This window comes from Gymnodraco acuticeps, unplaced genomic scaffold, assembly GCF_902827175.1.
Source record: "Gymnodraco acuticeps unplaced genomic scaffold, fGymAcu1.1, whole genome shotgun sequence".
Lineage (NCBI taxonomy): Eukaryota > Metazoa > Chordata > Actinopteri > Perciformes > Bathydraconidae > Gymnodraco > Gymnodraco acuticeps.
This window is the reverse complement of record NW_022990271.1, coordinates 3,906,483-3,931,846: the sequence shown is the minus strand read 5'-3', so window position 1 is coordinate 3,931,846 and position 25,364 is coordinate 3,906,483.

The window sequence follows — 25,364 nt, the reverse complement described above, 5'->3', positions numbered from 1 at the left end:
CTCTCCCTGTGAGAACACACTGAAGCATCAGAGCGCAGTCCGCATCAGGCCAATCTCTAGCCCTAGCGACACGATCAAAAAGCAAAAAAAACGTGTCAGGATCACTTTCATTAAATTGCGGTAACAAGCGCAAGTTGTTAGCATCGAACCGATGAGGAGACCTGGGCACCTGTTCACCGTGCCACTCACCCAACACCGCACCATCTCTGACCATAGAAAGACGTTGTCCTTCCATATCCAGTTTGGCTCTCTCAGTTTCCTGCCGCATCCGCTCCACTGCAATTTCCTTTTCACACTCCATCTCATACCTCATTTTGTCATGACTCAGCTGCAACAATAACATCTCCTTCTGCTGCTCAAAGGACAGTGAACTAGCCTGAAAAAGAGGTTTTAACAAAACCCCCTCTTCCTTTGCAGCAAACACTCCTGTCTCACTTAATGTCGACACTATAGTCTTTTATGTTGTCTTTCACCCTTCTATCACCGACAATAGACACAGAGAAATGCTCAGCAATTAAGAGCAGCTGCTCTCTTGAGAAAGTGGCAAGAGACTCCTGAGACGGAGCTTCAATAAATGCCTGTACGTCAGCCATCTTAATTTACACCGAGCCCTCACCGGAACACAACACCGGACCTTTAAACCGAAAGAAGAGAACAAAAACAAAAACCAACCGGACAGATACCACCACGTTTATTATGCGTCCAAAGTGGAACACTAATTTTTTGATTGGAGTTTCCCCACTAACTCACCATCCCACTGACTAATCTCCTCCCTAGTCTTCATGCAGTTACTTGTGGTGGGTATTTATGCACTGGAGACCGCTAATCCAGCAAAGCGACTAGCAAGCTAGCAAGCTAGCAACACTACTGAGACCACGGCCATGCTCCCAAGCCAAGGCTTCAACCACTTTCTCCGCAACACTACACACCCCGCTCAACGATCCCAAGGGAACCGCCGCTTAACCTGCCAGGGAAAACTCCGCACCGTTCCGCACTGCTCCACATGCAACGCACCAACAAACCCACACAAGAGAGAAAGGAAAAAAACTAAAACCAAAAGCTGACCACGGCTAAGAACAACTAGAAGCAACCACTCGAAATATAATACCAAACAAATCAAAGCCTCACAAAGTAATCAAATCAGTCCCCCAAACAACAATCTGAAATCTAATGTCCTTCCCACCACGAGCCGAAACAAAGAAACCGGCCGCACTGCAAACGCGCTCCCAACAAACTTCATACACGCGCACCAACTCCCAACACAAATCTCACCTATCCGTTGCTGTATCACAGATAAAAAGAAGTGGACGAGCCCCCAGCTGTCATGGCTTGGCTCTCAGCCACAACAAACGCGCGACAGAAAACGAGGGCGTGAATAGGAAAAAAGAGTTTATTCACTGCTGCTGAAGAACACAAACAGGCGAAACAAACTACGAAACAAGAGGTCAGCTGGTCGTGGCTGCTCTTCGCGTTGCGTCCTCCTGCCAGAGAGAGAGCGAGATCCGGCCCGGTCCTTTATCCGGCTAACTCCAGCCGCCAGGTGTCCTCAATCCCAGCTGATAGACCAAAGGGAAAACCTTAAAGGAACATACACACACCAGAGATAACAAGGCAGGGGTCGCCACACAGTGTTGGGAGTAACGCGGTACAAGTAACGCCGTTATTTTTGGCAGTAACTAGTACTCTAACGCATTACTTTTTAAATTCAGTAACTCAGTTACCGTTACTACATGGTGCGTTACTCCGTTAGTTTTTTTTATATAGTCAACAGCCAGGCGAACAGAGATGAGAACTGTACTTAAGTACAGTACTTGAGTAAATGTACTTAGACACTTCCTGTGTCACATGCGGAGACGCGCTGTGGGCGTGTTTGTGTTGTTTACTAACAAGACTATCATGGCGGCGGCGGAGCTCAAGTCTAGTTTCTCCACCTGGAGATATTCTCACTATTTCACTTTTGTCGAGCACAAAGAAAAGAACGTTTTAGTTAAATGTAAGTTGTGTCCTGGCGGGTCAAAGATCTTATCTACTGCCCAAACCAGTAATTCAAATCTCTTAAAACAAATGCAAAAACAACATGCTGGGACGAAGCTAGTAGCTAAGACCACAGAGACTCAGCCGACGCCACTCCACCTCCACCTAAGCAACAGCGGCTGGATTTTAACCAAGGGACTGCTGGCCAGGGAAAAATCGATAAAGCCATTGCACGGTATGTTGTAGAACACATGCAGGCTATTGCTACAGTGGAGTCACCCGCTTTCAAAGAGCTAGTTAGCATGATAGCATGTCCGGGCGGCACACGGCATATGGGACGGAAAACTTTTTCCAACTACCTGGAGAAAGAATATACAAAAATGGAAAGCCAGCTAATATCGATGCAATCCAGATTGCATATAATGCATGTCAAGTTGATCAACAGATTGTATTATTCTCCAATGCAATAACAGTACTGAAATGAAGGCTATAAGGGCATTAATGGGAGCCCTTTTTGCAAGTAACAAAAACGTTACTTTTCACAGTAACGCATTACTTTTGGGTTTACGTAACTAGTAAAGTAACTGAGTTACTTTTGAAATGAAGTAACTAGTAATGGTAACTAGTTACTGGTTTTCAGTAACTAGCACAACACTGTCGTCACACACATCTAATTTAGCAATGTGTGCTGCAATATCCTCCTCCATCTGAAGTTGCTCCTTTCTCCTCCTTATTCGTTCCTCCTCCATCTGAAGTTTGCTCCGTATTCGATCCTCCTCTTCCTCCAGTTCATGTTTGTCCTTTAATAGTTTATTTCTTGCCATTAAAGCTGCCAAGTCAGCCTCTGTTTTAAGGCATGCAGTAGAAGTTGCAGACTTTTTCCCCTGTAACGAAGGTAACTTCGTTACTATGGACTGACGGCTTTGGGGGCCTTGTAATATTGCACATGTGGGTTTGCACTTTATATAACGACTTCCTTTTGCACAGTAAGAATGTCACTCAGCACTTTAGTGAACAGTTTGCACTTTATTAGCATGATTTGCAAAGTACAGTTTGACATGGCCTATTTGCACATTTTTATATAATCTATACTATTTATTGATGTAGTAGTTGTTAAATGATTAAACCGTAGTATTTGGAATGTCGTCTGGCAGATGCTGGTCGGTCCTCGGCTCCACCTGAAAAGAGAGGGGAGTTATAGCGAGAGCGCCGAGAGTATTTATAATTGTGTAAGATTGACAGCGAATGAGATTAATCATTGTGTGCAGATGTCCTGTTTTAGCGTGTATATGTCATGACATTAAGTTGCATTCATTGTAGAAGTGAACACTGTGTAAAGGTTACGCCCATCGCTTACCCATGCTGTTTCGTCCTGTGTCCGCTCCAGTGTGTTTGGCCAAAAGGTCCTCGGGGGGGAAACAAACACTGACTAAAGAAGGTTCCGGGATGAACCAAGTGGCGGGATGGGCGTAGGGGTTTCTGTTGTAGTTGGGAATGTATGTATTGTCTATATATTATGGTCAGTTATAATGTGGGTTTTGGGGTTAACTTAACAGCTAACGGTTGGCTGGCTGGCTGGCTGGCTGGGAAATAAAGACACTATGGTGTGCAACTCTACCTCCTCTCGTGTGTGGTTCTTTCACTGGAAATCCAGCCGCTAAAAGGGTCGCTGTCTCACATCCCCAAAGCAGAATTTTGTGATCGGGTTGCTCTTCTTCCGATTTCCACGTTTGACACACTGTCACTTGGTTGTACATCCTCTTGCATGTCATCTGTTGTTGGAATATCCAGCACAGCAGCAGTTATTGTGGTAAAATCCTCTTGTGGCTCCTTTAACCACTGTGTGCATCTGGACCCGGTGACGACATTACCTATTGACGCAGCAACCACTGTAAGTTATATTCTTGTTTAATTAGACTTCTCTGTTTCATTTATTCGACTCTGTATAAATTGTTATTGTAGCGTAAACGGCTAAATCGCGTTTGAGAGATTTTAAATCTCAGATCTGCTCAGGCGAAACCTGCTTTACAGGTCTCAGCACTCAAGCCTGCATTAATATAGGCATGGCCAGTCTATTGTCGCCCATCAGCTGTAGATAGTTAACAAATTGGCCCTACAGCTGTGAGAACTGAGCAATCAGGCGTCCATTTCGGGTAGCTCTTTCCTGGAGCGTCAGCTTCAGTGTCAGACAGCCGAAGACTGACAAAGACATTGGAGTCCTGCGGGAGTAAGACTGACAAAGACATTGGAGTCGTGCGGGAGTCACGAGGGAGGCAAAGAGGAGGCAAATCCTACTCTGATCGAGCTGGTGTCTTATTTCTCTTTTCTTTAGTTTTCTAGCCCCGCATGCTATAATCATGTGTATTTTCTCTATTCCTGTTCATGTGTCTTCTCGCAATTATCACTGGCCCCGTGTATCTCCTAATCGATATAACCGGCCTGCTCTCGTCTATCCCACGTGCTCCACTGAGATCCAACATCTAGTTTCTGGTGGCCTGTGGAATTGCCAGTCAGCTGTTCCTAAGGCTGACTTAATCTCTGGCTACGCCTCCCTGCAGTCTCTGGATTTCCTTGCTCTCACTGAGACCTGGATTACTCCATCCAACACATCCACCCCAGCAGCTCTCTCCACTGCATATTCCTTCTCCCATACACCCAGACCCACTGGCAGAGGAGGTGGCACTGGTCTCCTGCTCTCTCCCAAATGGAGCTTTTCCCTCTTCAAGCTACCTAACTTCACTCCTTCCACCTTTGAATTCCATGCCGTCACAGTAACCCATCCTATACAGTTAACCATTGTTGTTTTATACCGTCCACCAGGCGCCTTGGGGGACTTCTTGGAGGAATTAGATAATCTCCTCTCACTCATCCCTGAAACTGGCCCTCCCGCTGTACTTCTCGGAGACTTCAACCTCCAGACGGGGAAGATAGACGAACTAACATCTCTGTTAACCGCCTTTGCTTTCTCACTGTCTCCGTCCCCACCGACTCATAAAGCTGGCAATGTCCTTGATCTCATATTCTCAAGGAACTGCACTACTTCTAACCTCTCTGTAAACCCGCTCCACACATCCGATCACTTCTTCATTTCATTCTCTCTATCCCTTTCCAAACATAACAAACTAATCTCTTCTCATCCTGCACTTGTCCACCGTAACCTTCGCTCCCTCTCCCCCTCTAGCTTTGCCTCGTCGGTGCTCTCAGCCCTCCCTTCCTCTGATTCGTTCCATCTCCTGCCTCCAAACTCTGCTGCAGAAACTCTCCTCTCTACTCTCTCATCCACTCTGGACTCGCTCTGTCCTCTCACATCTCGGCAGGCTCGTCAGTCCCCTCCTGCTCCCTGGCTAAATGATGCACTGCGTGCTAATAGAACCGTCCTTAGGGCAGCAGAGCGGAAATGGTGGAAATCCAAACACTGTGACGACCTCCTAACCTATCAGGCTCTCCTCTCCTCTTTCTCTGCTTCGATCTCTCAGGCAAAAAGCACTTTCTTTCAAGATAAGATCCAATCTTCCTATTCCAATCCTAAAAAACTATTTTCCATCTTCTCCACCCTCTTGGACCCTCCAAAAGCTCCTCCCCCCTCCTCACTTCTGTCAAGCGACTTTGTTACCCACTTTGAAAAAAAGGTTGATGATATTCGCTCTTCTTTTTCTGACTCACCTTTACTCACCGCTGGGTCACCAGACCCCCTTCCACCAACACACTTACCTCCTTTTCCCCTCTCTCTCCAAGTGAGGTTCTTACCCTCATTACCTCTGCCCGCCCTACCACCTGTCCTCTGGACCCTATCCCTTCAAACCTCCTTCAGACTATCGCTCCTGATATTCTACCGTTTCTCACCCATTTCATCAACACTTCTCTAACTTCTGGTCACTTTCCAAACAGTCTCAAGGAGGCAAGAGTAAACCCTCTCCTAAAGAAACCCACTCTCAACCCGTCTGATGTTATAAACTACAAGCCTGTCTCTCTCCTCCCGTTCCTGTCTAAATCACTTGAACGCGCTGTCTTTAAACAACTCTCCTGTTATCTCAATCGGAACAACCTTCTGGATCCGCACCAGTCTGGTTTCAAGGCAGGTCACTCCACAGAAACTGCTCTCATTGCTGTCACGGAGGAACTGCACACTGCCAAAACTGCATCCCTCTCCTCTGTCATCATCCTATTGGACCTGTCTGCTGCATTCGACATGGTGAATCATCAGATCCTCCTTCGCACTCTCCAAAAACTTGGAGTTTCAAGCTCTGCACTTTCCCTCCTCACCTCATACCTGAAAGACCGTACCTACAGGGTGACTTGGAGAGGGTCTGAGTCCGACCCTTGTCAATTAACTACGGGGGTCCCTCAGGGCTCTGTTCTTGGTCCCCTCCTCTTCTCCCTGTACACAAACTCGCTCGGATCAGTCATTAGCCCGCATGGTTTTTCTTACCACTGCTACGCTGATGACACCCAATTAATTCTGTCCTTTCCCCGCTCAGAGACCCAGGTCGTTGCACGCATCTCTGCTTGTCTAGCTGACATCTCTCAGTGGATGTCTGCTCACCACCTCAAGCTCAACCTTGACAAGACTGAGCTGCTCTTCCTCCCGGGAAAAGATTGTCCCACTCTTGACCTAACAATCAACATCGGCACCTCAGTTGTTTCCCCGACTCAGACTGCAAGGAATCTGGGTGTGACCCTAGATAACAACCTGTCCTTCACTGCAAACATCGCTGCTACAACCCGTTGCTGCAGATACACGCTTTACAACATCAGGAAGATACGTCCCCAGCTGACTCAGAAAGCGACTCAGGTTCTGGTCCAGGCTCTCGTCATCTCACGCCTAGACTACTGCAACTCCCTCCTGGCTGGTCTACCTGCATGTGCCATCCGACCTCTGCAGCTCATCCAGAATGCAGCGGCTCGTCTGGTCTTCAACCTTCCTAAATTCTCCCACACCACTCTGCTCCTCCGCTCCCTTCACTGGCTTCCGGTAACTGCTAGAATCCACTTCAAGACACTGGTACTTGCTTACCATGCTGCGAATGGATCTGGCCCTTCCTACATCCAGGACATGGTTAAACCGTAAACCCCAGCGCGTGCACTACGCTCTGCATTAGCCAAACGACTCGTTGCGCCCTCGCTGCGAGGGGGACCCAAGTTCCCATCGGCGAAAACACGTGGGTTTGCTGTCCTGGCTCCAAGATGGTGGAATGAGCTCCCCATTGACATCAGGACGGCAGATAGCTTGCACATCTTCCGGCGCAAACTGAAAACTCATCTCTTTTCGACTCCACTTCGAGCGTTAGAACTATTAACGAAGCACTTTTATACTAATAAAGGACTGGCTTACCTAAAGCCAGTTGAGTAGCACTTGAAATGTTTGGCTCTATGAAACCTGATGTACTTATATGATTCTGTTTTCTTCAAGGTTGTGTCTTCCTGGTCGAATGTACTTATTGTAAGTCGCTTTGGATAAAAGCGTCAGCTAAATGCAATGTAATGTAATGTAATGTTTAATGTCCCTCTGAAAGCTTTCACTGTATTCCAAGATACTGGCAAACCATTCCTTTTGTTTCTTCAGTTCATCCTCTGGGAGTAAAGGAATCAACATTTCATGTGAAATAATGGCTTTTTCACCCAAGGCAAGGCAAGGCAAGGCAAGGCAAGTTTATTTATATAGCACTTTTCAACACAAGGCAATTCAAAGTGCTTTACAAAAAATGAAAGAGATTAAGAATACCCAGTTGAATTAATTTCTCTAAATGAGTTTGCACACGTGAGGCATTTCCCCTTTCTCTCATGTGTCCTTTTATTTCTGGTATGAGTGCTTTTATTTTGTTCACACTGGTTTTACGTTCCCGTTGAAGTTTTTCGATGTTATTTACCAATGCCTTCACAGTGAGTGTGCGTTCTCTTTTCCCATAGTCCATTTCAACACCTTCAACATTTATTTGACTCATTTTCTCCGTCAGTTTATTCAAGCTTCCTCAGTGCATTCGTTTGATTGCAACACACTCAAAGATCGGATGACAATTCCTTCAAAGCATCACATTTCCATATGGCCACATCAACAGAGCAGCGCGACTTCCATGCGGCAGAGTGGAGTTATACAGTGGAGACACACAGCTGTGAATATGTGCACATTCAGCGGTAAGGCTTACCTGGCTGTGATCCGCGTTGAATGCGGCTTCCAAACTGCAGTCTCTATTAACAGCCAGTGCTTACCTCAGTGAATTATTTCCATATCTCCATTTTCATCCAATAGATCCTTAATCCATGCGCTGTTTGATGATGATCGCCTTACGCCTTTTGTGCTTGTTATTTTTTTTGTTGTCAAAATGTAGCGACAGCAGGAAACAAACTAAGTCGCTGAGAGGCTGAGGCCGGGCCTATTTGGTGTTGTATGACACGCTAAAAAAGTACTTGCTGATATCCAAAGCTCTGTTTCATAGTATGGTAGTTTAATGAAAAAACTCTGTTCTCAGACATATACATTGTTATAATCGAAGCAATTGTAATCTTGCGTTCAACAAAAAAGTACAACGGCCCCGTGTCACCCTCTCTTCCACACACTCACACCTCACACAGGTGAACAGGATTATAATGAGTGCCACCCATACCCATGTGGCCCAAGCTAACCAATCAACAGTGATCATGGCTCCTACAGGGATAATTGGGAAGGCATTACAAATGTAAATATATTTTAAATAATAAAACAATCCCACCACCACAGGTATCTACAGGAGAAGAGGGAATTCTCTCCACAAAATGTGAATGCCCATGTGGAGAATGGAAATGCAGTCATGCGGCTGCATTAGCCATCTTTGCCATCCACAATTTCAGCTGCACTGACACCCCCTGTCAGTGGAAGAAGCCAAAGGCAGCTAAACTTACGCATTCAGTGGAGGAGCTATTTCCTCCAACCAATAACTAATTTAACCCGCTGACAAGAGAGCCCACCTCCGAAGATCGTGACTGGCTGAGGGACAGACTCTGGGTCAGGTTCTCAGGAATTTCTTGGCTTCTCTCCCCCGAGCCAGAAGAGGAACACTACAGCTTGGAAACACTTACTGTTCCTGAAATTCTCAAATCTGTTGGGCATCAGGGACCTGAGGCAATTGTGGCAAGCATGGCATTATCTGAGGAGCAACAGAGGGCAATTCAGGTGGCTACCACTGGTCAGCGAACCAACCCAAACTGGCATTTGTTCAGGAAAGGAAGGTTGACTGCCAGCAACTTTGGAGCTGTCCTGAGGTCAAAGCGTGTGACTGCTTCCCTTATTGCCAGGGTGCTAGGCAGTGGCGGCTGGTGGAAAATATTTTTGGTGGGGCTTTTGATATAGTGAGTAAAACACATTTTTTTGGGAGAAATGACCCCTTAAATTAGGACTTCTGGTGATGTAATGGCGCGTTTCCAGTGCAGTGCGGAGCTCGCTTTAATGCTGCGTTCAGATCAGACGCGATGCGAATATTCGCTTCGCTCTAAACGCTCCTATCGCATCGCTCTAGTCGCTCGAGTTTCACCGCGGCTGCCAGCTGTGTTTACTCGCATCATTCAAACAAGACGCGCTGGCTCGGGAGCTACAACTACAACAAAATGAACATATTTTACCGTGATTAAATTGTAATACACGTTTCTAAATGATGCCGACGTAACAACATACTGATACCGGTTAGTAAAAACCATGAATTAATGCTTTGACAAGTCTGCAGACAGACGGCAGGCGAACAACCTTTTAGAATGCTTGTTTTCTGAATGGAGCTTGGCTAAGCTAACGTTATATATGCTCCGACCGTCCACACTCACAACAACGGCCTATACAGACATAAATAAACCAGCGACTGTATTCTCCATGACACAGACAGTCTGTGGTTTGTACTTGTTTAACTTTTGTCTAGTTTCTGAACAGATCGTATCTGTCCCCGGCTGTTTGAAGAGCAAGCATGGGAAACAAAAGATAGCATTTACCTGTTTGCATCGTTTGCATCCAGCTAGCCTCGTTGATACGTTTTGTCTTTTTCACGAGCTTGCTGTGATATATACAAATCGGGTTGGTCCGGTCCAAGGTCTTTAAGTATCAATTTATCTCCCAAACTTCTCCTTTGGAAAGGATTGGAGAGTAGCTCTTGCACGGAATTGTCGTGGCTGCGGTCCTGGATCATAGGTCCTGGATGGATATCCTCGTGGATTCATCTTCCTATTATACACACATGCATTTCCAAACATTTGGACTACCTATGTTGCAAATGTATTATCTTTTCAATTTACACACGGCATCTATTGCACGTCTGTCCGTCCTGGGAGAGGGATCCCTCCTCTGTTGCTCTCCCTGAGGTTTCTCCCATTTTTCCCTTTAAACTGTGGGTTTTCTTCGGAAGTTTTTCCTTGTACGATGTGAGGGTCTAAGGACAGAGGGTGTCGTATTGTCATACTGATATTTTGTACAAACTGTAAAGTCCACTGAGACAAATGTAACATTTGTGATATTGGGCTATATAAATAAACATTGATTGATTGATTGAAATCATGTTGGTCCGGTCCAAGGTCTTTAAGTATCCATTTATCTCCCAAACTTCTCCTTTGGAAAGGATTGGAGAGTAGCTCTTGCACGGAATTGGGTGCGGACCGAGGTCCGGCGACTCCACCTGCACACCATTCTAAATACTGCGTCACCTTGGTCACTCACGAGTCTAAAAAACAACTCACATAGAACAGAGACAGCTCTGGTTAAAAAACAACTTCACGAGTCTAAAAAACAACTCACATAGCACAGAGACAGCTCTGGTTAAAGTCACAAATGACATTCTAATAGCCTCTGACAAGGGACGTGTCTCTATTCTTGTTTTGCTCGATCTCAGTGCTGCATTTGATACTATCGACCATGATATCCTATTGCAAAGACTAGAGCACTTAGTTGGCATACAGGGAACTGCTTTAGACTGGTTTAGGTCCTATCTATCTGAACGCTCTCAGTTTGTACGTGTCAATGATGAATCTTCCACGCAAACCAAAGTTAGCCATGGAGTGCCACAGGGCTCAGTGCTCGGACCTATTTTGTTCACATTATATATGCTTCCGTTAGGCAATATTATAAGGAATCATTCTGTACATTTTCATTGTTATGCGGATGATACTCAACTATATTTATCAATCAAGCCTGATAAAATTAATCATCTAAATAAAATTCAAGACTGCCTTAAGGACTTAAAAACGTGGATGACCTTAAACTTTTTGATGTTAAACACGACCAAAACTGAAGTTATTGTACTTGGCCCGAATAATCTACGAAACAAATTATCTAAGGATATATTAACTATGGATGGCATTAATTTGGCCTCCAGTGAGACTGTAAGGAATCTTGGTGTTATATTTGATCAGGATTTATCCTTTAACGCCCACATAAAATCTATTTCAAGGACCGCCTACTTCCATCTACGTAACATTGCAAAAATCAGGCATATCTTGCCTCAAAACGATGCAGAGAAACTAGTCCATGCATTTGTTACTTCAAGGCTGGATTATTGTAACTCTTTATTATCAGGGTGTACCAAGAAGTCAGTAAAGTCACTTCAGCTGATTCAAAATGCTGCAGCTCGTGTACTAACCAGAGTTAGGAAAAGGGACCACATTACTCCTGTTCTGGCTGCCTTACACTGGCTCCCTATAGAACACAGGATAGAATTTAAAATTCTTCTTCTCGCCTACAAAGCCCTTAATGGGCAGGCGCCATCTTACCTTAAAGAACTCATTATACCCTACTGTCCTACTAGGGCATTGCGTTCCAAGAATGCAGGGTTGTTGGTTGTTCCTAGAGTCTCTAAAAGTACAATGGGAGCCAGAGCCTTTTCTTATCAAGCTCCACATTTGTGGAATCAGCTTCCAGTTTGTGTTCGGGCGGCAGACACCCTATCCGTTTTTAAGAGTGCGCTTAAGACCTTCCTTTTTGATAAAGCTTATAGTTAGGGCTAGTGCTGGGGGGAAACGATTATTTTGAAAATGATTAATCGGGCGATTATTTGATCGATTAGTCGACTAATCGAACGATTATTTTTCTGTTGTTCAATTCATAAAAAACGTAATGTAAAAAAAAGTAATGTAAACATTTTTTTTTTCACGATACTGTGTCTCAGGGGATCTTAATATTTAAGAACCTATTAATGTGTTATACCAGATTAACGGAAATAATCTCAGCTAACTGACGATACAAACCATGTTTACCAAAACAAAACACAAGTCTCATAAGAAGCATCTAAATGACCCCTGAGCGAAAAATGCTAACGGACATTGGCACAGATCTCAAGATAAAAGTACCCTTATTACTTATCGTAGCTGCACATACAAGATATCCGATTAAAGCTGAGACTCCACAGATTATGTAGGTACATAGTATCATCACTGAGTGATCCGGACTCGCGACAGGGGAAGCAAATACAGTCATCACAACACGTACCTTCACAGAGCTTCTAGGGAGATCGTCTCACCGCCGTAGCTGTCAATCTGATCAAAATACGTGTTCAATGGCATTAAAATGAGAAAAAACGCGGCTGAATCGGTTAATCCATAGGTTTTTAACGTCTATGTATAAAAAAAGTATTGAATTTATAATCCATAATTCCATTTTAATGTAAAAATCGGAGAGCAAATGCTAGCTGCTAATGGTTGCCACCACAGCTAGCTGCTGCTTCCGGTCAAGCAGCAGTCTCAGTGAGATATAAATATCTTTGCGTTTTGGACTAACTTTAAAATATTCCCATGCTTTTGAAGACCTAGGGCGAGATGTTTTCGTTTGAGGGCTTCGTGCGCAATCCTGTGAGGAGGAGTTGGTAGCCGTTTCAGTCTCCATTGTGTTAGAAGTGCGATTGCGAACTGCTTGTTGCTTTGGGTGACCCACGTGTGTGTGGCGACCATATATACAGTCTATGGTGGCGACGCGTCGACGCGGAAATATGTCGTCGACGATATTTTGAAGTCGACGACGTCGACGCGTCGCTACAGCACTAGTTAGGGCTGATTAGATTCAGCCCCTAGTTTTGCTGATATAGGCTTAGTTTGTCGGGGGACATCTTACTTCTTCCTTCTCTCTGTCTATACTTGTGTACTCTCATGTTCCGATTAACCCAGCTTCCCCAAATGTCTTTCTTTTTGGTGTCTATATACGCCGGGATCCGGAGTCATGGATGATCCTGCGCTCCTCTGTCCTGGATCGCGAGCCCTGGATCTTGAGTCGTGGCTGTGGTCCTGGATCATAGGTCCTGGATGGATATCCTCGTGGATTCATCTTCCTATTATACACACATGCATTTCCAAACATTTGGACTACCTATGTTGCAAATGTATTATCTTTTCAATTTACACACGGCATCTATTGCACGTCTGTCCGTCCTGGGAGAGGGATCCCTCCTCTGTTGCTCTCCCTGAGGTTTCTCCCATTTTTCCCTTTAAACTGTGGGTTTTCTTCGGAAGTTTTTCCTTGTACGATGTGAGGGTCTAAGGACAGAGGGTGTCGTATTGTCATACTGATATTTTGTACAAACTGTAAAGTCCACTGAGACAAATGTAACATTTGTGATATTGGGTTATATAAATAAACATTGATTGATTGATTGAAATCGGGTTGGTCCGGTCCAAGGTCTTTAAGTATCAATTTATCTCCCAAACTTCTCCTTTGGAAAGGATTGGAGAGTAGCTCTTGCACGGAATTGGGTGCGGACCGAGGTCCGGCGACTCCACGCTGCGCTGGCAGCTCTGGGAGGGAGAAAAACATTTTGACTGTTTGCGCTCATCCTAATTTTCGGCCTTGATGTAACAGCATTCATAATTAAGTCAAGGTAACACCCTTTTCACCCCGGGTTACACTTTTCATTTGCCCTGTACGATGGGCGCTGTAACGGCCCGTCTACACTACAGGCATATACAAATGCTTTCAACGCTTCGCCCATTCATTTGAATGGGGTGACGTAGAAGATTTTTAAACTTCGCCGAACTGCATTGTGGGGAGCATGGCTTTGCAAGCATCACGAGCATCTATCGGCATCAAAAGTTGAACAATGTTCAACTTTTGAGGCTCGATGCTTGGCATCAGCCAATCAAATCCCGCGTATGCAAATCTGACAGTACAAGCGCTAGCCAATCAAACCGCGTGTATGCTGGGAGAGACTACGCAGGTCATTTCCTCATATTCAAAAACATGGAGGGAAAATTCATTATAGCGGTAGTGAATCACCCGGTGCTGTATGATCAGTCTCTGTTCATCTACCGGGATACAAACCGGAGGAGCGAGGCATGGAGGGAGGTGGCAGAGACAGTGGATGAAACTGGTAGGTTTTCGCCTGTTTGGGGATTTTATATCCAGTTTACTTCGTTTTAACATTGCTATTGCTTTGTATGCCGGGCGGGAGATTCCTGATTGGTTGTTGGTCGCCTTGGGCGCGAGAAATCGCCAAGTCTCAGACACGCCCAGCTTCAAGATTTTTTTATGCCTGTAGTGTAGACGGGCCGTGAGTGATGAAAGTGGGGGGTGTTGGCTTATCAGGCGTCCACAGCTCACAGCCAAAGTGGGTGTGGGATCGAGCGAGAGAGATAAATGCAATTTATGTAAACAAATATTTCCAAGGCACTCTTTTATAATTATTGGGGTAAACAGGTTTGAAATCATTTCAATGTATACTATAGGACAGAAAACCAAAAATATCGTTTAAAACTTGAGAGATACAAAAATATGCATAAATAAACGTTAACTAGGTAAAATAAGATATGAATGGACAACAAAAATAAAATAAGTTGCATTTATTTGCTATTGGCTATGGTAGGTTATTGGTTATGTTCACATACTTATTTGATTATTAAAATGTAAACCAATCTTTTTCATATGGGTGTTTTACGGCCCGTCCACACAGCAGCGTGCGTTGAAAGCTTCAACATTCACTTTGAATGGGGTGACGTCACTTTGCTGGCGTGGCTCGCTGCAAAAGTTGAGCAATGTTCAAGTTTTGAAGCCACGGCAGAAGCGTCAGCCAATCGAATCATATGCCAGTACAAGCTCTAGCCAATCAAACCGCTGCTTGTATGTCAGGGGCGGGAGATTCATGTGATTGGTTGGTCGAGTTTCAGACACGCCCGCCGGCAAGCTTCAACGCACGCCGCTGTGTGGACGGGCCGTTAGAGTTGTACCCCCTAGATCAGGTCTCTAGTAATGTGTGCTCTAAGTGCACCAGATTGAAGCATTTTACTTTAAATGTTCAAACATTTCTTCCCGGGGGGGCATACCCCCGGACCCCCCTAGAGGATGTGATGTCCTCACCCCAATTAAAACATGTTCATATAATACTGAATACATTTGAAGCCTTTGATGTATATGACTTATGTCAATACGTTTCTGTTTTTGTAGTGCATTGGTCTTTTGTAGAGATTTTTCATTTAGCAGAAAATTGGTTAGAACCGGCCCTGATGGTGTAGGAAACGGGCTCCGTGTTACAAGACGGGTCGGGGGTTTGGCGGTACCACTGCAGACTCTCTGCACACACACACACACACACACACACACACACCGCTGCAGACTCTCTGCACGAAGGAGGCACAGTGCTGCAGCTCCTGATCGGAGCAGAGACACACGTTCACTCTGCGGAAAAACGATATCCTGTCACAGAGATCTGCTATTTTAAATTTTAAAGTCAACACATATCGACCCTAAATAAAGTCTATATTAAGAACGAGAGATGTTTTGACATTATGGCTTAAACAAATGACAAATGAGCGAGGGCGATGACGTCAGAGCATCGTCCTATGTGCCAGGGATGAGCCCCGGACAGCCCCGGCCCAATTTAACCCCTGGTTAGAGGCCCTATTTTAACAGTATGTCTGGACTGCACAGCAGTTACAATGGTCAAACTACATTAGAACAGAATTGTCCCCATTTTGTCTTTAATAGTTACTAACATTAGATATTTTAATGAGATATGGACCGCATAACAACAAATTTCCCTGATTTTCCTTTTTGAAATTAAGTCACCGAATGCAAGTAGTCGCCTTAGCTTATTTTGTTATGAGATGTGAATTACTGTTCAATTTAGTTGATGTAATAATCATTTGGTTCTTTTACATAAAAAAAAGGTCTTATGTTTTTTTTCGGGGGGAGGCCCTTTTTCCAGTTTAGAGCAATAGCCCCTCCAAATGTCTGTGCACGTCCCTGGATAGGTGTGTGGGCTGTCTTTCATTTTGACACACAGAACAATGGGGGCTATCCACCCTTATCCACAATGTAAAGTAATTCACACAGCCTCTTCCCTCTTCTCTCTGTGAGGAGCAGCAGGTTCAGCTTTCAGAACAAAGTAACACAAAATTAAAATGGCATTAATTTTTTAAATATGTCGTGTAGTAATAGATTTATTTATTTTTCTTCTCAAGAGAGTACCAGAATGTGTATTTTATGTTAGTAGCCTATTTCAAAACTAAAACAAAAACAATCTCCTGGGGGAGAATCCCCCCAGACCACCCTGCAGGGGTTGGGTTTTCAGCATGTCAACTCTTTCACCTGTGGAGAGATTGCAGGATTGGCTCCAGGTCGCCCTTTTTATTTACTACAAGACAAATGTGCCTTTTTATTTCATACAGTTCAATTTGGATTGAGACAGGGAAATAATCTAAACCTCACGCGTGGCGTTTCACTGTCAAGGGGAGCGTGTATGTAATTACATTGCAAATACTGACATGAGCCCCACCACTGTATGGGTTAGCCCTACCATAGATTACCCAACAAAAATACTCTCTCGCGACTGCCGACCCGTATTGCGCATGCTCAGATCTAAGAACCAGTAGAAATTATAAAAAAGTAAAAGTCTGCTGCTTATTGTTCTACTAGGCCAAAATAGAGTCAAAGAGTATTTGAGAGTGAGAGTGTGTTAATTAATATATTTGGCAGTTTGGAGTAAGTCTGTAGATTTGTTTGTGTGTGTGTGTTTCATGTATAGCTCTCACGATAATTAATTTTGTTGGATACATTTTCCCGGAGATTATTGCGATAAACGATAATATTGTCGGCACCGTTGTATGACCATTTTAGACCACTGACATAATGATAATATATAATAATAATTCAAGTACATCCTTTCAAACTGCTAGTCACATCCTCATGTAAATGACAATTTATCGAGTTCATTTTTATTTATCGTACGATACGTCAATTAATTGCTTATCGCGACAGGCACACAATAAAACAGTGGAAACAAACATGTGTTTGACTTTCAATAGTGAATGAAACTTTGTGCCCTTTATAGTCTGTGTCCAATATTGTGTATTTGTATATATTGTATATATATCCTATATATATAGCCTATAGGCTTTGCTAAGGTCCCGCTGCTGACACGATAGTAGTCATTTCGTGCGCATATGTAATTAAACCCATGATATCAAAATCTCACTCCAGCCAGGTACCCAAAGTTGGCAACCCAGCTGTTTTGTTTTCAACCAAATGTTGATGACATAAATGTTTATGCTCATGAAAGTATCACAACAAAGATTGTCAATCACAAATGTAATTTAGATTAAAAAAGTCCATCATCTGTCATCACCTTTCAAAAGTAATTGCGGACAATAGATGTCTCTGTAATGTGGTCTCTTGTCTTCCTTGTATTATTTTTCATGTCCACTAGATGGAGATCGGTAGGATTAAAGCACTGATATTCAGGATCTAGTAATCTTGAAAAGTCGTAATCTGGATCAGGCTGATCCTATCCTGAATTGCTTTGAACTCCAGGGACAACATTTGGCCGACTTGTCTGATCCTGGATCACAAAAAATGGGATTTCAAAATCTGATCGGATCTGATTGAGATTAAAAGTTTTGAACTCCTGGGCCCAGGATAATGATTGACTGTATTGCCAGACCTAATGTCAATAATCTGCATTGTAAACGTGACACAAGGTGGCGCCATATCCATGTCCTTCATGTCAGTGAATGTACTACTTTGAATTTACCCTCTGTATCCATCCATCCATCTTCTCCCGCTTATCCGTGGTCGGGTCGCGGGGGTAGCAGTTCCAGCAGAGCCCCAAACTTTCTTTTCCCTGGTCACATCAACCAGCTCTGACTGGGGGATCCCAAGGCGCTCCCAGGCCAGCGAAGAGATATAATCCCTCCACCTGGTCCTAGGTCTACCCCTTGGTCTCTTCTCAGCTGGACGTGCCTGGAACACCTCCCTAGGGAGTCGCCCAGACAGTCCATCGGTTTCCTGCTGAGAACCATGGCCTCAGATTTGGAGGTGCTGATCCTCATCCCAGCCGCTTCACACTCGGTTGCGAAACGATCCAGTGAGTGCTGAAGGTCGCAGACCGATGAAGCCATTTGAACCACATCATCTGCAAAAAGCAGTGGTGCAATCCTTAGTCCACCAAACTGCAGACCCCCTCCCCCACGACTACGCCTCGAAATCCGATCCATGTATATTACAAACAGGATTGGTGACAAAGCGCAGCCCTGGCGGAGGCCAACCCTCACCGGAAATGGGTCCGACTTACTGCCGAGGACCCGGACACAGCTCTCGCTTTGGGAGTACAGAGATTGGATGGCCCTGAGTAGAGACCCCCTCACCCCATACTGCCGCAGCACCTCCCACAGTAACTCCCTGGGAACTCGGTCATACGCCTTCTCCAAGTCTACAAAACACATGTAGACCGGATAAGCGTACTCCCAAGCCCCGAGGTAATTGGCACACACCCTCTGATCCCCCTTTTTGAAAAGGGGAACCACCACCCCGGTCTGCCACTCCTTCGGTACTGTTTCCAACTCCCACGCAACGTTGATGACAGTCCCTCAACACCCAGAGCCTTCAGCATATCTGGGCGGATCTCATCCACCCCCGGGGCTTTGCCACTGTGGAGTTGTTTGACAACCTCAGTGACCTCCCCTCGGGAGTTTGGTGTTGATCCCCCGTCATACTCCAGCTCTGCCTCTAACATAGAGGGCGGAGTTGTCGGGTTCAGGAGTTCCTCAAAGTGTTCCTTCCAACGCCCTAACACTCCATCAGTTGAGATCAACAACGTCCCATCCTTACTGTACACAGCTTGGATGGTCCCCTGCTTCCCCCTCCTGAGGTGTCGGACAGTTTTCCAGAACAACTTTGGTGCCGCCCGAAAGTCCTTTTCCATGTCTTCTCTGAACTTCTCCCACACCCGCTGCTTTGCCTCGGCCACAACTGAGGCTGCTGCCCTTCGGGCCCGTCGGTACCTTGCAACTGCCTCGGGAGTCCCCCGGGATAACAAATCCCTGAAGAACTCCTTCTTCAGTCGGACGGCTTCCCTGACCACCGGTGTCCACCATAAGGTTCGAGGGTTACCGCCCCTTGAGGCACCTAAGACCTTGAGACCACAGCTCCCCGCCGCGGCTTCGGCAATAGAGGCTTTGAACACCGACCACTCTGGTTCAATGTCCCCAACCTCCACAGGAATGCCCGAAAAGCTCCGCCGGAGGTGTGAGTTGAAGGCCTCCTGAACTTGGGCCTCCTCCAGACATTCCCAGTTCACCCGAACTACACGTTTGGGCTTACCAGGTCTATCCAGAGGCTTCCCCCGCCACTCGACCCAACTCACCACCAGATGGTGATCCGTTGACAACTCCGCCCCTCTCTTTACCCGAGTGTCCAAAACATACGGCCTCAGGTCCGATGATACGATAACGAAATCGATCATGGACCTTCTGCCTAGGGTGCTCTGGTACCACGTACACTTATGAGCATCCTTATATTCGAACACGGTGTTTGTTATGGCCAATCCATGACTAGCACAGAAGTCCAGTAACAAACCACCACTCCGGTTCAGATCAGGGGGGCCGTTCCTCCCAATCACGCCCCTCCAAGTGTCTCCATCATGGTCCACATGTGCGTTGAAGTCTCCCAGCAAGATTAAAGAGTCCCCTTCAGGAGCCCCATACAGGACTCTTTCCAGGGTCTTCAAGAAGGCCGTATACTCCGAACTGCTGTTTGGTGCATAATCACACACAACAGTCAGAGTTTTCCCCCCATAACCCGCAGGCGTAGGGAGGCGACCCTCTCATCCACTGGGGTAAACTCCAACAACGAAGCACCCAACCGGGGACTTGTGAGTATCCCCACACCCGCCCGGCGCCTCACACCTTGAGCAACTCCGGAGAAGTATAGAGTCCAACCCCTATCCAGAAGTAAGGTTCCAGAGCCGACACTGTGCGTAGAGGTGAGCCCAACCAGATCCAACTGGTAACGCTCCATCTCCCGCACAAGCTCCGGCTCCTTCCCCCCCAGAGAGGTGACGTTCCACGTCCCCAAAGCCAGCTTCTGTCGCCCGGGTCTGGTCCGTCGAGACCCTCTGCTTTCACTGCCACCCTTCTGGCAGCGCCCCCGACCCCATCGCTGTTTCCCGTAGGTGGTGGGACCGCGGGACGGAGAAGCGGAGGTGTTGCCCACGTTGCCTTTTCGGGCAAGCCCAGCCACCAGACGCTCGCCGACGAGTCCTCCTTCTGGGCCTGGCTCCAGAAGGGGACCTCGGGCTTCCTCCGGGCCGGGTATCCTCACTTCTTGGTTTTTCTTTCATGAGGTCTTTTGAACCAATCTTAGTCTGGCCCCTTGCCTGAGACCAATTTGCCATGGGAGACCCTTCCAGGAACACAAGGTTCCAGACAACACAGCCCACAGGTTCATCAGGGCACACAAACCTCTCTACCACGGTAAGGTGCTGGTTCTTCAGAGAGGTACCCTCTGTATGTGTTAAGTAAATAAAGTTGCCTTGCCTTGAATGAAATTCACGCAACTCTTAATATTAGATAGGCCTACTTTATTTTTAAGTGTGTTATCTGAAATCACCATACTAACTTTTCTTCTTCTTGTATTTTGTTCGTTTGTTGTTTAAGGGCGGCTGGCAAACAGCTTTTAGGCGCAATACCGCCCCCTGGATTATAAATAGTGTAATGGATACTGCCCTGAATGACAGACTTTTTTCCCACTCGTAAAAAAAAGGCGTATTCGTCGTGTGACTGCATGTGCCGAACCGTGACGTCCGAACCGTGACGTCCGAACCGTGACGGGACGAATACGGATACCGTTACACCCCTAGTAAGAGTAGTAGTCATATTTTGTGAACCCTTTGAAGAGTAGTCTATTGTCACACCGGTGTGATCATTCTATAATACACCATTTAAGCCCAGGGGAGAAATGCTAACGCTAACGTACATTTGCATCGGCGATCTTTTCTACTTCATGCTATCTGCACAACTGGTTGACATTAAACATTAAAAAGATCAGAAAGTTCAGAGATAATCAAAGGAAGGCAGGTAGGCAGGCAGCTTTGCATGACATTCTTCTGGACGTGTTTCATTGTGGTGATAGTGAGGGTAGACAATCCCTTGTTTAGCAAGACAGTAGTGACGTCCATCTTGGTGACGTGTGTTGTTGTGCAAGACCAGAGATGTAGTTCATTGAGTGTTTCACACAAACAAATTTGTTACTTCACAGTTTTACGACACATTTTTATTCTTTTGACTGGCAAAATTATCTTTATCTTTAAAATTATCTTTAAAATTTAAATTTAAATTCGTGGCACAATTCAAACGGGATCGAAAGATAATCTTTCTCTCGCCATTGACTTCAATTAATAATTTTTCCGAAATAAGGTCCCATGGAGGTCCACCGGAAGGGGAGGGACTTCACCACTCTATTTAGCAACAGAAAAAGGCAGGAATTGCATTGGACACGCCCCCGTCGACGCCGGCCAATAGGAGAAGACCACAGATGACAACAAGAAGAGCAAGCCAAGAATCGCTCTCTTTTCCTGACGCCAGCTGACCAAGCCCCCAGGAAGTGCGCCGGACTCAGATGAAAATATTCGTGCTGGCCAAACGGCGGTACTACACTTCCGTTTGGTTGCCAGGCCCGGAAACACTTTTTCCCATTGACTTACATGGGGAAAGAGTGGTCTGTAAATCGTTGGATAATTTTTTTTAAACTAAATAAACTACCCAGTATGAACACTTAGCCCTTATTAAAAACATTCGTTCCTCAAGTTGTAATAATGTGCTAATAACGTTATTCTTAGAGTTAATTCCCTCTGCATTATGAACGCGCATCTAACCCACGGGACTGCGCCGCCTGGCACGTTCATGTTACGTGTCCCGACCAATCAGAGCACACTGTGCTCACAAGGAGGGTGTGGGCTGGAGCTATTGGAGCTACAACGAGCCGTTAAAGGCAGAGAGTGAAATTCAGTGAATACACGTAGTTTACAGAGATGCTGTTTGAGAAACCAATGTGAGTTGCGTTTATCTTTACCCATGGATGCACAATAAGAACGGACCCATATCGTCTTACTGCCACCCCACGGAGCTGTAATAATGGATATATTGCACATCATCATAGGCTACTACATGGGCTGTATGATTAAATCTTGTACCGTAAATGTTGTATTAAATAAAGTTAATATTACTTATTATTATAAGTAGGCTATATATATTATATATATATATATATATATATATATATATATATATATATATATATATATCTAACCCACGGGATATATATTGTAGCGACCCTGCATAGGATGTCCAGGGTGTCACTCAGGCATCCCCCGTCTCTCTGCCAATCATAGAGCTGCACAGTGATGCTGGTTGAGATGCGGGCCTGTGGTTGGGGGAGCGGACGGGGGCAGGGGCGGATCTACCGGGGTGGCATGGGGTGGCAACTGCCACCCTAAACAATAGCCTTGCCACCCCAGCTGCCACCCCAGTTGGCATCTTTGTTTTGAAAGAAAAGTTGTTGCTCATCGGACATTTATGAGAGAAAGTCTCTAATGTCCGAGTGCAAGTGAATGCAGCACAAGATGCACGTCATGTAACCTCTCCCCCGGTCCTGGCGCGAGAGTGGAAATATGATTGGTGGCGAATTCATTTGAACGGGACGACGCAAAACGAGAAGCCTTTCGGAACCAAGCACTAAAGGAATGAGGTAGTTGCGGTCTACAATGACAGAGAAGAGAATGTCAAGTTTGGCTGTACTCAGCATTGAATCAAAACGCACTACAGCTGTTGATCTAATAAGTTTGTGAGGCGTTTTGCTGAACAAAATAGTAATCGCCGCATTCAGCTGTAATAGACATGCCAACTTGATGCTCTGCTCACGGATGACTCGATGAGAATAACAAACTGTTAAGATGATGACCTTGTATGCGTGTATATATTTTTTTCTTTGAGGGGGTCTGCCCCCAAAAACAATTGTAAGTCCTGAAAAAGTAAAATAAGACGGTGTGTAAAACTACACTGCCCAGCCAACAGAAAGTAACCACTTTGATTTAACTAGGCCAGTAGGTAAGGACCTTCCACTGGATCATAACTGCAGCGATGTTTTAGCTGAATACACGTTTACCCCTAACTGATGCAGTTAGTCACTTCTTTAATGTTTGTTCTTTCTGATGTAAAGTCAAGGTTGTAACTGTATATCAATAATGATATAATTACTTGTTTTTCAAATTTGAAGGAGGGTGAGCAAGCATCTTGATGAACATTCATCATTAACTCCTCCAAAAAATAAATATAGTTTATTCAATAATAAATGAATATGTGAATCATAACAGTTATTCACTATATCTGTAAAGCGTCTTTGAGCACCTGTAAAAACGCTAACAAATTAAATCTATTATTATTATTATTATTATTTATTAACAGTGATTGACAGCTTATAGGAATAATATGATTGTTAATAGTATCATATTCATTCAGACAAACATCGATGAGACAGTTAATTAATGTACTTATTGCAGCAGTCTGCATAGATTTGGAACCCCTGCTGGTCTAAGAGTGAGACAAACTCATTCAGTTATTGTTCAGTTAAAATTCATTAAATTACGTCTGCCACCTTATATGTAAGGCTTTACTGATGTGCCACAATAATATCACCTATGTGATTGAGTTAAAATATGAATATTGTGGCTTTCCAAGTTAACATTGATTGTAGGGGTGTAACGGTTCACAAACATTTCGGTTCAGTACGTAACTCGTTTTTAGGTCACGGTTCGGTTCGGTACGTTTTCGGTACAGCAGAAAAAATTATCACAAAACATTAAAAACATTTTTTAAATTATTATTAAACTGTGACTAATGTATTCAAATAAATACAAAATATAGTCAAATAAACATTAAGGTGCAGCATTTCGATGAACTGAAATAATCTGTATTTGAACTGTACTAGTACCTAAGCAGCCAGCTTGACATTAGGACTTGCTTGTCATTGTATTTTCATGTTGTTTAAAGAAAGATTAACTTGTCCACATTGCTTGCTGAAATGGCAGATCTGCTGGCACTAACAATGTCTCCTGCTGTGGAGAACACCCTCTCTAGGGACAGAGGTAGCACAGCCAGGTAGCGCTTTGCTAACATGGCAACATAAGGATACTTGGCGTTTGTAATAGCTTTGGCTCGGTCTGAACTTTCTGCGAGTGGTGGAGGCTTAAATGCTAGTGGGAGTTGGGTTTGCACTTCAGTCTTTTTTCTTTTGGTACCGGCGATATTCACATTCGGGTGATGCCTTTTCAAATGAGTGTGATGTATTGCCAGCCGCGTAACCAATGTTAGTTGAACAATACCGACAAACAGCTTTGGTTCGGTCCACCTGTCTTTGTCCGTCATCCTTGTACGTAACTACGAAACCAAAATGTTCCCAAACCGGAGACTTCAATGATGCTGGAGGATTTTCAGCTCATCTTTATCTGCGTTCGCCATTTCGACAGTTCCTCAAATTACTGACTACATTTGAACGCATCCCTGTGACCAGCTCTCATAGTATGCCTCTCGTCCAATGAAATTACTTGGGTCGCTCTATGATATATACCTGAGATTACTTCCAGAAAGTTGTTCATGTTCTCAATTTGTTTACGTTTAACGCTATATTCGTTCGGTACACACGTGTACCGAACCGAAGGGCCCGTACTGAATAATTTTAGTACGGGTACGTGTACCGTTACACCCCTAATTGATTGATATGATTGCGATTTAAATCAGCATATACTTCTGTCAGGGGATGCCACCCCTCAAAATCTCCTGCCACCCTCTTGCCACCCCATGAATATTTGTCTAGATCCGCCCGTGGACGGGGGAGGGCGGGGAGTTGTGACGTAGACACTGCTATATATATATATATGTGTAGGGGTAGGAGTTAGGTTAGTGTGAGGTAGAACCCACAAAGTGTACATGTACCTGTGATCATCTGTAAAGAACAAGAGTTATTAAAGCCTAATAACGAGAAGCCTGTTTCCGACTCACCTTGTGAACGCTACATTGGTGTCAGAAGTGACTTTTCGAACGGAGGACGTCTATCCTGACGGGAGTCCGTAACTGCGTCACGGAGCTAGCCGGCAAGCTAGCGGAGATGGAAAAGTTCAGCAAGATGGGAGTGAAGC